This window comes from Pholcus phalangioides, unplaced genomic scaffold (genome assembly GCF_987345545.1).
Source record: "Pholcus phalangioides strain wild (caught in Gottingen) unplaced genomic scaffold, Ppha-v1.0 ptg000002l_1, whole genome shotgun sequence".
In the NCBI taxonomy this organism is placed as follows: domain Eukaryota; kingdom Metazoa; phylum Arthropoda; class Arachnida; order Araneae; family Pholcidae; genus Pholcus; species Pholcus phalangioides.
The window spans coordinates 10924235-10936949 of NW_028301595.1; positions in this window are offsets into that span (position 1 = coordinate 10924235).

Genomic DNA, 12715 nt, shown 5'->3' on the forward strand with positions numbered 1-12715 from the left:
GTATGGGGAAATTGACGAGTTAATATATTATAGTGTGTTCAATCTCTTGAATATTTCTCTAAAGCAAGGAATATATGCACTGCCTCCTTCCCGCGGGCCATATAGCGCCTCCCATCCTGCCAAAGGGGTGAGCAGTTGAAGGGGTTTGCTCATGGGGCCAATGTTCCCCCCCCCCCCTCGCCCAAAGGGAACCAAAAATCAGAAGAAAAAATTATATTGCAGTGAAAAAATGGAAACATGGAAACAAAATAGCCTTTGTATATGCTGTATTAACTAATTTCTATTCATTTAAATGCTTATTGAAGGGTCTTAACTCAGAATTTCTCGGTAAGAAAATTTTCATGCCCCCAAGCTTTTTATGGCCCCTCCAAAGCTCGATCTTGCGTTTATCCCTGCAGCCGGCTCGCGAAATGTGTTCCGGCAGAAAAGATCAGTAGTAAAAGGCTGTATTTCTTTTATAAAAATACTGGGAATTGGGATCAGTACGGTTCATCGGTGAATATCATCGAAATAATTGTCAAAGGGAAATAAAGTTAACAATTATAGCCAAAAAGAAATTATCGGGAAATATAAAGCTACTGCAAGTCAAAATGCATTGAAATATAATTCACCAAAAATGATGTACGTGTTTGATAAATACGTGAGATGAATATATTTGAATGACTTATTGTTAATTATGGTAATTATAGTCACAAATTTAAGTTGCTAAAATTATCTCAATCTCTAATTGAGGAAAATGGTCATCGCTAGATTTGTGCAAAAGCTTGTACACATCCTTTTGCGAGTGGCAGTCGGAGTTGTGGCATAGTTGTAAAAATTGATGGCAGATGGCAGCTATGTGTGTGTGTGTGTGTGTGTGTGTGTGTGTGTGTGTATATATATATATATATATATATATGAAGCATTACGCAGTGTGACAAACTTCCTGTTAGGTTCACAACATGTACGCACACTTTCCAATATGTACCAATTCGTTAGAAGTTCCGCAGAGGAATATCGACGAGCTGCATGTCTGTCTTAGTAGTAGCAGCTTTGGTCTTATTGCATTACCGTGTATAAAGCCGATGTGATCAGCTTTTTCAAGCTACACATAATCTATTCTATAATATAAAATCACAAACTCGAAAAGGGCCTGTTTCTAAGCAACCGAAATTAGTGATGATTTTATGTTACGGAAGGGGGTGACGTTTTTTTGATTGACGGAAATGGGTTACGATTTTGGGTCAAGTTTTCATTTAACTCTAGCATATATCGGCACCCATTTGACCCATCGGGACCAAGTTATGTGCATGTACCTAGAGGCTCCCACATCCTACAGCAGGGCCCCCTAGGGTGGAATAGATGGCGATCCCCTTAACCAGCTTTTCAGGGACACTTTTGTGGTTAATTTATAGTGTGAAAAATCAAAGTGACAAGAATCGTTCTGGCTCCTGTCAGCCCTGCTCTTGTGGGGGTCATGCCGAGAGGTATGTATATGTATCATATACATATAACAAAAGTGCTAACAAACGCACAGGGTCGAGGTACCGGGGGGAATTGCACGTATACCTTCATGGGAAAGTTGAAAGGTTTGATTTCCAGGGGCCCTTTATGGATCTTGTTGTTTTCTTGCTGCTTAACATTCAAAAATTTGCGATAGCGGAAGCCCAAGATATATCCAGTCTGGGGAGCCCCATAATATTTGCGAATACGGTCACGGGTAATTGAGGGGGCCCGGATTTTATTCGTTGATAAAATGAATACAAATGAACATTTGCCGTGGCACTCACAGGGGGATATCCGACAAGCTTCCGAGTCAAGGACCCGTTTCATTTTAGGGGCCCTGGATGAATCTCATTTCTTTTCTGTTGTTTAACATTGTAAAATTTGCAACATTGGTAGCCCGAAATAAAGCCATTCTGGGGGCCCAAATAAAGTATGCGATTAGTGTCCCAAGTAACTGGTTGGGGGCCCTCGATTTTATTGGTTGGTAAAATGAATACAAATAAAATTTTTTCATGGCACTCCCAGCGGGGGATGACCGACAAGATTCCAAGTCGGAGGCCCCCATGTTTACAGGTTTCATTTTGGGGGCCCCGGATGAATCTCATTCTTTTCTGTTGTTTAACATTGTAAAATTTGCAACATCGGTAGCCCGAAATAAGGGGGCCCAAATACAGTATGATAATTAGTGTCCCAAGTAATTGGTTGGGGGCCCTCGATTTTATTCGTTGGTAAAATGAATACAAATGAAAATTTTTCATGGCACTCACAGCGGGGATGACCGAGAAGATTCCAAGACGGGCCCCCCCCCCCATGTTTACAGATTTCATTTTGGGGGGCCCTGGATGAATCTCATTCTTTTCTGTTGTTTAACATTGTAGAATTTGCAACAGCGGAAGCCCGAGTTAAATCCAGTCTGGGTTCCCCCCCCCCCCACTAAAAATCTGTGTATTGGGTCCCCGCTACTGGATGTTGGGCCCTGGGTTTTATTCGTTGTAAAATTGATAAAAACGAAACATTTCCGTGGTCCCTCATTCCGTGGGGGATGATGTCTGACAAACCTCCCTGTCGGAACCCCACGGAAATGTTCACAAGTTCCAATTCGGGGGCCCCTGGAAAAATCGCATTGATTTTTGTTGTTTAACATTGTAAAATTTGCTACACATCGGTAGCCCGAGATAAATCCGGTCTGGGCCTCACTAAAATTCAGCGAATAGGAGCCTGGGGACCCCCATGGGCAAGTTTTCTGGGTTGTACTTCATTAATCACATTTGTTTTTGTTGCTTTATTATCGTAAAATTCGCTTCTTCAGTAAGCTTTGGTGCTTTCACATGTCCATAGCACTCTGTCCATCCACATGTCCATAGCACTCTGTCCATCCACATGTCCATCCCTTCCCATAGCACTCTGATGAAGTGGGGCGAAATAAACGAGATATGTTGTAAAGAGAAAAGAGTGGGGGGGGGCCTAGTTTTTACCATAAAATTATTATGCAATACAATTATATTGCACAAACATGTATTAATTACACTTTAAGATGTATAATATTTTTTATACTGAGATTAACATTTTGTGTGGTAATTGAAATAATTTGTTTCAATATTAGCGCTTCATTGGAAAATTATATATTGCACATCCTGGTAAGATATTTACAATTAAATGCTAAAAAATATTCAAAACTTATTTGTTATTATCTCACAACCAATGAGGTGAAATAACAAGCATTAATTATATGCAGTTCAATTACACAATAATCAGTGCACATTTTTTTTCCGGGTTTCTTCGTTTCTTCCGATTTTTTAGTTTTTTCCACTGTCCCGGAAGAAAATAGGTTTCTTCCGGAAGAAACCCAACCCTGAGCGGGGGTAGCCAAAAGCACTAAAAAATTATCTAATTTTACAGTGAAGGGGGCGGCGAAATCATGTTTGTTTCTTAACAAAAACTCATTTTTCGGCCTTGTTGTGTGAATGATTTAGGGCGGCAGCCGTGAGCCAAACCTCGTTTTGTTCGTGTAAGATTTTTTTTTATTATTGAAATTGCTTGTGTGTTCTAGGTATAAGGAATCGATAAATGCCGGGTACCTCTTTGGTACCCTTGGGCAACTCGTAATATTCAAGATGGCGTCTTCTGCCGTATTGGAACTCGTAAGCGTTAAATATTTCATGATCTATCAGCCAGAATATTTTTCCTTGCCGGTTGGAGCGTGGTTTTTGTTCAAGTTAATATATTCTTCAATTACGGAATGGCAACACTATATTTTATTGGTTATTTTTTCTATTATTTACTTTCCATATGGGTGCCAAGTACCACTTTGACTTTAACTTATTTTTTATAATCTTTACAATTTTGAATATTAACCCCACCGTCGTCACAGTGGTAGAAGGCTGAAGTTAGTTTTCTGTGGTTCCCAACTTCAAGGTGCAAATGCAAGCCGATCTCCCCATTAAAAAAGTCTCGTCGCAGAAAGCAACAGGCCTAAAACGGTTAAATCTTCAAACGTTACAAGTCACTCATAGTTCGATAAATATGTGGTAGATGGCAGCACTGTAACAAGCATTGCACAGAAACAAACTTCTCGTCAGGTTTCACTACACGCACACGCACTTTCCAACATGTAACTGTTCGTTAGAGGTCCCGCAGACCTCTAACGGATGGAAGTGCATGTGGGGATTAGTAGTAGCCACAAAGAGCAAAACAAGCAAGCTGTGGGTTTATTGTCTATTAAAGCCTGTCACCCGCATGATACACGTGAGAGCCGAATGAGAAGGAAATTGGCCATTACATATTGATGTTGTTCGCAAAATGTTACCCTACTTTTTTGCAGCAGGTCATCAAAACTATGCACGGTATGGTCTGATTTATTTAAGAGCAAACAGAAAAAAATGCCGGTCAGTTTGATGAAGAACTTTCTGAATGGAGATCACATTATATGCGACGCATGCCTGGCTTCTTTAATGGAAGGTGGTCCCCCATCCTGGAGTGACATGTGGATCGGAACCACATTCACGCGTTTTGGCCACGGTCTTAAAGGTATTACCGGAATAAATTTGAAGCCAGAAACTCGTTTTAAAAAAAAGTTTACGTATGAACAATTAAAAAAGCTGGAATTTCGTTATAACGAAATTTCGTTGTAACGAAGTGATTTTCTCTGGTCTCTTGGAGTTCGTTATAACGGGATTCGACTGTATTTGAATATTGCTACAGGCAGATTGCGTAACATAAATATCAATGATCCAGTAGAAATTGGTACAATACAAATGGAAGATTTTAAGAGTGGATGGCCCAGAAGTCTCTATGATCGGATACCTCAAAAAGTAACAACTTACTGTGGGTTATTATTTGGCCTGATAAAGGTACTGTGACTACATCTCTCGCTTCAAATCTGCACTCATTACCAAACTACAGTTAGGTGATGTATACTTGGCAAATTCATGTGGGCAAATTTTAAGAGGGGATATAAGACCCCTAAACAAGCAATTTTGGTCGTGGAATGTGTGATCCAGTGGCGATAGGAAAACCGATAGATAGTGTTTTTAGAGGCAGCACAACAGAGCACTTCACCGAAAACAAACATGTTTTTCCCGACGGATTTGCTGCGACCATTTTAGTGTGCATATGCACCTTCGTATTGGATTGGAGTTTTTTATTTTGTATTGCTGCAAGGACCATTAAAGTTTCGCTGCTCGAAAAAATTATCAAGCGATACAATGACTCGTGGTAGAATTTTCGTTAGCCCGGTTGCACCCATGAGAGGGCGTGTTGCATTTACAATACCCTGCGACTTGCATAATCGAATGGTCGATTGCACTTATTGTAGAAAAATGTGGCTTTCGCTTTTGGTGAAATGCTGTCACGCACTTTCTAAACCCCATCCTTTACCGCCTTTGTATTTAGAATTCCTCCTGTGTATATTTTAAGTCAACTATGCATTATGTGGGTTTTCATTCCTGTCGCCGATTCTTCGGTAAAAGGTCTAATGAAAAAAAGTCATCAATCGATAACGAGGTTCATTAGAGATTAGTCTCATTAAAACCTATATTGAATTTCTATAATCGCGTTTATATTCATTTCTATCAAACAATATGCATATATTATAATGATAAAAGGTGAAAGAATACTTGGTATTTTCTGGAAACCGTTCGTAACCAGCCACATAATTGACAATCGTTTATTGTTATTAAAACCACCCATTCCGTGATGTGTCTTTTACATGCGTTATGATATAGTTTTCGATATTTATTTTTTATTATCTATTTTGAAACCCCCCCCCCCCCCCTCCCGTATGTTACTTTGAAGCTTTGTATCTGATACATGGAATTATCAAACGTTGCGAAGCTACATTTGTGCAGCAACAAACATGTTACTCGGACAACTTGAATTCATATCTGTATTAGAAATACCTTGATTCTCTATAAATGGTAAAGGACTTCCTGACACATTGATAAGGACTACTCAAGCAACAACATCTTTGACTGTGAAACCATGAGTGCGTTGCACCATCTGTACCATCGTTCGAAAAAAACCATTGTTTCGAATGTACCGATTAAACCCTTTAATGACGTACGCACGAGAACCGAACGCTTATCTTTGAAGATGGCTTTCATTGCCGTCTCCATATTGGATTTTGGCGGTGACTGTAGCATGGACTATAAATTCTGCCGTGTAATAGGGATTATCTGCAGCTTTTTTATGTACAATATCTTCTATTATATTATTTTGTTCAATCTCGACTATTCTACTAATATCCAAGATCTGGTCATTACTATTTGCGGAACGGCATCTCATTTGCTTTTATGGTGGATATTGGTCAGTAAAAGTCCGATGATGAGACTTCTGCTGAAGAAGATTCGTCACCGCAGAGCAGTATTCAAAACAACAGAGGCTAATGTCTCGATTGTGATCGCTGAAATCGTTTTGATTTCTCTACCATTTGTTCAAATGGCGACGGAACTCGCCCTGCTTTTCGAATACCAGAAATATTTCGAATATTTAAACCATTTTGGATTCACTTTCCATGATTACAAACTATCCTATACCGCTGTGTCTCTGGTGATCTATATCGTATTATTTGGCTCGTTGGGATTATTGCTTTTCGGTAGCGCCTTCTGTGTTTATTATATTCATGTTTGTCACGACACTCGGAAACTGTTGGCGGGTTTTCGGATCGAAGTCGTCGGCGCAGAGCCGGACATAAATGTTATTTCGACCAAGTATCGAAAAATTGTGGATTTATTCGATGAGGTCGAGAATGAGATGAACTTTTCCGTATTTCTCTACGTAGCGATATTGTTCTTGAACGTGCTTTATGAATTCACCGTGTACATAAAAGAAAATTTAACTTCGTATGGCCCAGGAGTTTTCGTCCCAGCAATTTCCTACTCATGTGTATGGATTTTGTCTCATGTGTTGGTGTCCTGGTTCGCCGCCGAATTCCACGAAGAAGGCAAACGTTTGAAGTCGGCTGTGATTAACCGATTCTTGAAACGGGACCTGAACGGCATGAAATTGGGCGAAAACTTCTTAATCGAGACCATCGATAAAAATGACATTTCTTACAGCTGCTGGAAAATTTGCCGCTTCACCCGTAGCTTCATCCTCGTCTCCGTCGGCACGATGTTCACGTATTCTCTGCTCATTTTGCAAATGTATTAATTAGCAGGTCACGTAATTAAAATTAGTGAATGTATGGAAATTGACGAGTTCAATCACTTGAATAATTCTTCAGAGCAAGGAATGCATGAACTCTCCGGCCCGAGGGCCAAATGCAATGGCGTTCCATACTGCTAGAGGGGTACGCAGGGAAAGGAGTTTGCTCAGGGCGCCAGTGCCTCCTTCCCAAGAGGACCGAAAATTAGAAAAAAAAATTATGAAAAAAAGGTGACCGCGTATTTCTTTCATAAAAATACGGGAAATTGGGATCAGTACGCTTCATTGGCGATAATAATCAAAACAAAATTGTCAAAGGCAAATAAAGTTACCAAATTTATAGCCAAAAAGAAATTGTCGGAAAATCAGGTCAAAAGGGATTGAAATGTAATTCACCAAAACAAAATGTGTACCTGTCTGACAAATATGTGAGATGAATATATTTGAATGACTTACAGTTAATTGGAGTCATAATTACAATATTATTTATAAGTTGTGAAATTTATCTGAAACTCTGATTCCAGCGAAAAATAACAATTCAAGTAAGCGTGGTCGAAAATACGGTAAATATTATAGAAAAAACTCGGAACATCCAAATTCCGGTAACATCCCATAAAATACGGGGCATATGGCCAACGTATGTAGTTCAGTTTCTATCCTTCTAGTAACAAAGAGCTAAATCATCAGCAAAAGCAATAATTTTTCCTTTCAAATTAAAGTTACACCGGTCATTTATGTATATCAGGAATAAAATAAGTCCAAGTACTGATCCTTGAGGTACACCAGATGTAATGTATCTTTTAGAACTCAAAACGGAATTTACTTTCACACTTTGAACTCTGTTAGTAAGATATGTTTTGAAAAATTTAAGTGGCAAACCCCGAATTCCTGCATATTCTAGTTTGGTTAGAAGAATACTATGATTCACGGTATCAAAAGCTTTGCTGATATCTAAAAATAATGATGCAACTTTACATTTATTGTTATCTGCTATATACACATTTGAAAGAAAATTAACAAGAGCGTCCTTTGTACTTTTTGCCTTTCTGAATCCAGATTGATTCTCACTAAAAAAATTAATGCTGTCAAGAAACTTAATTATTCTGGATTCAATTTTTTTTTCTATGACCTTTGAGAAGACAGATAGTAAAGAAATCGGTCTACAAATATTAACACTCTTTTTGTCTCCTTTTTTGTATATTGGAGAAACGATTGCAAGTTCCAGACACTCTGGAAATTCACCATTGATAAAACTTGAATTAAAAATAAACGATAAAACATCACTTACATATGGTGCGATTCATTTCAATGTTATGGAATTAATTTTGTCAAATCCTGACGATTTTTTGGAATACAAAGAATTTATTATACTCAATACTTCATGACTATCCGTAGGGTATATAAAAAAAAGATTTCTCATCAAAAAAGTACTAGGAATATAATCATTTTTACAAAAATTAGAAAAAAAAGTCATTAAAACATTCAGCAATATCAATTGAATTCGTTATTTCATCAGTTGTTTCAGTAAAAACCGTGTCAATGTGCTGCTATATTTATCCTCACCAATTAATTTGTTAATTAAATTCCATTGAGATTTTGAGTCACCGTTTGCTTGAATAAATGTTGCAGTATAATAATCATTCTTATTTTGTTTTATGTCATTGTTTAACATATTTCTAGAAGTCTTAAAATTATTTTGTATCTCAAAATATCAAACTTTTTTTTTTTAAATTTCTTTCAATAATCTGCTTAATTTTAGTTTTTTCGTATATTTTTTTCGTAATATCCTGGGTCTTCTTATTCTTTTGTTATACGTTACTCTGGTAGAAGCATCAGCACAATTCTTAATTAAATCCAAGAAAGTATTCATTCCCGAGTTTGCAGATTCACAACTAGAAATAAATTACCTTTTGGGTTTGATAATACAATTGAATAATCGACGTAGATTTACCCAAAATTCCAAAAAGAAGGTTCTTTTTGGAATTTTGGGTAAATCTACGTCGATTATTCAATTGTAGATTCACAACTGTAAACAGTAACCAACGTAATCATTTTTACAAGATCAATTCAATTCAATTTTATTCATCACATCATAACACTTACATTGGCAAAACGAAGAAAATCCATCCAAGGGATCGTTGTCGATCCATACTGGTGGACACGATTATTATTGAGTTAATTTTCAAACACGAATAGTAAATATTAATAATAAACTAATAATTAAAAAAAAACAATGAAAAAACGCAAGACAGAGAAATCATCTAATGAATATGACATACATACACACACACATATACGCAGACACAAAATATTACATTGATTTGAATTAAGATTAGTGATTTTCTTTTATTAATATAAATAAAATAAATTATAAATGAAGCAAATAATTAGTATTAGTATTGAAATAAATAATGGCAACAACGGAAGATGCGATTCAGAAATTTTTTGAGTGATGGGGTAGTGTTTTCCTTTTTGGCGAAAGCTCAATAGGGAAAAAAATATATATTGCATATTAAAAATAGCTTTCAATATCATTTATAGAGAGCAAATATTGTTTGAGACGTTTTTTTAATACAAATATTGAAGTGCAGTCAAGAATGTCAGATGGCAGATTGTTGTAAAATTTCGGAACAAGAAACGTAAAGTGATTTCTCTTTACTGTTTTATGAATAAGTGGTATAGATAATGTATTGCTGAATCTACTCGATGTTCTTGAAGTATTGAAAGGTAAATCGAGTTGATTTTTATGCAGAAGAATTATCGATCTGTGAAAATATAGATAACGAAGGGTTAGTATATTTAGGTTTAGAAAAAGTTCGTGTGAAGGAGTGGAATAATCGTTAGTAAGTGATCTAATTATTATTTTTTTTTTTTTTTTGCATTTGAATAATAGGGCGTAAAGTGCTTCCCCATACAGTCAGGCCATATAATATATGTGAATGAATAACGGCATAATAAAATGACAGTAGAAAAGGTCGATTCACATATTGCTTAAGGTAATAGAATTTGTATAGGGTGTATCGAAGTTTTGATTGCATGCGTTTTATATGTGTTTTCCATTTTAGGTTGTTATCTATATGTACACCAACATACTTTATTGAAGATACTTGTTCTAAAGATGAGCACGTGCACGAAAAGTTATATGGGCAGTTTTGGCTATGAAAAATAATATTGTATCTAATTTCAGTATTGTTATGCAAAGAAAAGCTCATAAATTTTGTTTTCGTTGTATTAATTTCAAGATTATTTGCAGAAAACCAATTGCGAACTTTAACTAAGTCGTCATTTACGGCGTTCGTTAAAGATTGACGATCTATTGCTGAATAAAGTAATGCAGTATCATCAGCGAATGTAATAATTTTAGCAAAAAATCAAGGTTACAGAAATCATTTATAAATATAGTAAAAAGAAGTGGCCCTAAAGTAGATCCTTGAGGAACTCCTTTATTCATGGACATCGGAGTACTAATGTACTTGCCACATTTAACTCTTTGGATCCTGTTCTTAAAGTATGATTTAAAAAAGCTATGTGCATTACCCCTAATTCCATACAGTTGAAGTATATTAAGTAAAATGTTATGGTCAATGCTGTCGAAACATTTTCGTATATCCAGGAAGATAGCTATTGTTTTCTTTGATTTGTCTATATTATCAACAATATAGTTACTAAATTCAAGAAATGCAGTTTCTGTATTTCTATTTGGAAGAAACCCACGTTGGTTGTTTGAAAAGAAATTATGCACATTTAAATATGAAAAAAGTCTGTCTCTCATGATTGTTCCCATAATTTTTGATGCTGTACAAAGAACTGAAACGGGTCTATAATTGTTCAAGTCATTTTTGTCACCTGTTTTGTAGATTGGGGTTATGACGGCATGTTTTAATGAATCCGGAAAAATTCCATTTTCCAAACTATCATTGATAAGCCTGGAAAATATATATCAATTTATTTTTAGCACCTTGTTTCCCAATTTGAGTCATTGCTGTCATGATCTGTTTCTAAATGAAATTAAGCAATTTTATGATCAGTTAAGTATGCACAAATCGAGAAGTACAGCTTTTTTTTAATTTAAATTTCTGGATCTACAAAAAATATGATCTATGCAAGTTGACGTTTCATCGGTTTCTCTAGATGGAGAATTAATTAACGATTGAAATCCAGACCAACGTCATGTCATTTAAATGCAACTTATTAAAATTTATTTATTACCGATTCGTCAAATTCATATCACCGAATTTCTTGCCATTAGCTTGTAAACGAAGGGTTCATAACTATGCTGAAACATATTTCCCACCACGCTGGTTTTTTGTTCATGCTGGTCTTTCCCAATTTTCCTCCATTTGTTAATTCAAATATCTCGATGAATATTGCACTTAGAAACGTGGAATTTTCTCTATTGGCATCAAAAAAGACCGGATAAGAACTTTCTCATTGTGGTACTCGAGCACAGGGTGTCCGTATAAAAAGTTTTTATTTTTTATTTTGATAACTATGCAACCCTTTGCAACATGAATGACATATCTGAGGTCCACACGTTATTTGGATACTGTTTTCTATTGTTTACTGATTTCCATCTATTTTTTTATATTTTACTGTTTTCTATGCCTCTAGGATTAACGGTTCGCCAGTGAAATGCGGTAAGTGCTGTTAGGCACCCTGTATACTGGGTGATTCTAAATCCATGGGACAAACTTTAAGAGGTGATATACGACCCCTAAACAAGCATTTTTGATCGTAGAATGTGTGGTCGAATGTTGATAGGAGAAGCAGTAGAGGGAGTTTCCATAGAGAGCACAACCGCACTTCACTGGAAAGAAATGACATAATTTTCCGACGGATTTCCTGCGATATGCGCTATCAATCATTCGAGGGTGTATATGTACCTTCGGATTAGATTGGAGTTTGTTTTTTATTGGTGAAATGACGATCAAAGTTAAGCTGCGAGGTTATTAAAAAATTCTCAAGGGGTTCAATGACTTTTGGTAGAATTTGCGTAACCCCGATTTGCACCATGAGAATTCATACCTAATTACAATACCCCCTCCCCCCCCCGGTACCCTCAAATGGTTGACTGCACTTGTTGCAGCAAATCCGTCAGAAAAATATGATATATTCACTTTTGGTGAAGTGCTGTTGCGAACTCTCTAAAAACACCCTCTACTACTTTTGCTGTTACGATTCGACCATTAAACAATGCTTGTTTACGTGTCTTATAATCACCTCTCAAAGTTTGCCCCATGAATTTAGAATCCCCCTGTAAATATTTTACGTCAACTAGAGCATGATGCAGGTTTTCATTCCTTTCGCACTGTCTTCGGGAAAAGACCCGAAGTGAAGACACGTCATCAAATGCCATCAATCGATAACGGTATTTTAACACCCGTTAAACTAGTCTCATTAACTCATATTCAATTCCAATAATCGTATTTATATTGATTTCTATCATATAATATGCGATATTATAATGATAAAAAGTGAAAAAGAATACATAGTATTTTCTGGAAAACCCGTTCTTAACTAACCACGCAATTCAATCGTTATTTTCATTAATTCAAAGAGCCCGTTCCGTGATGTGTCTTTTACATGC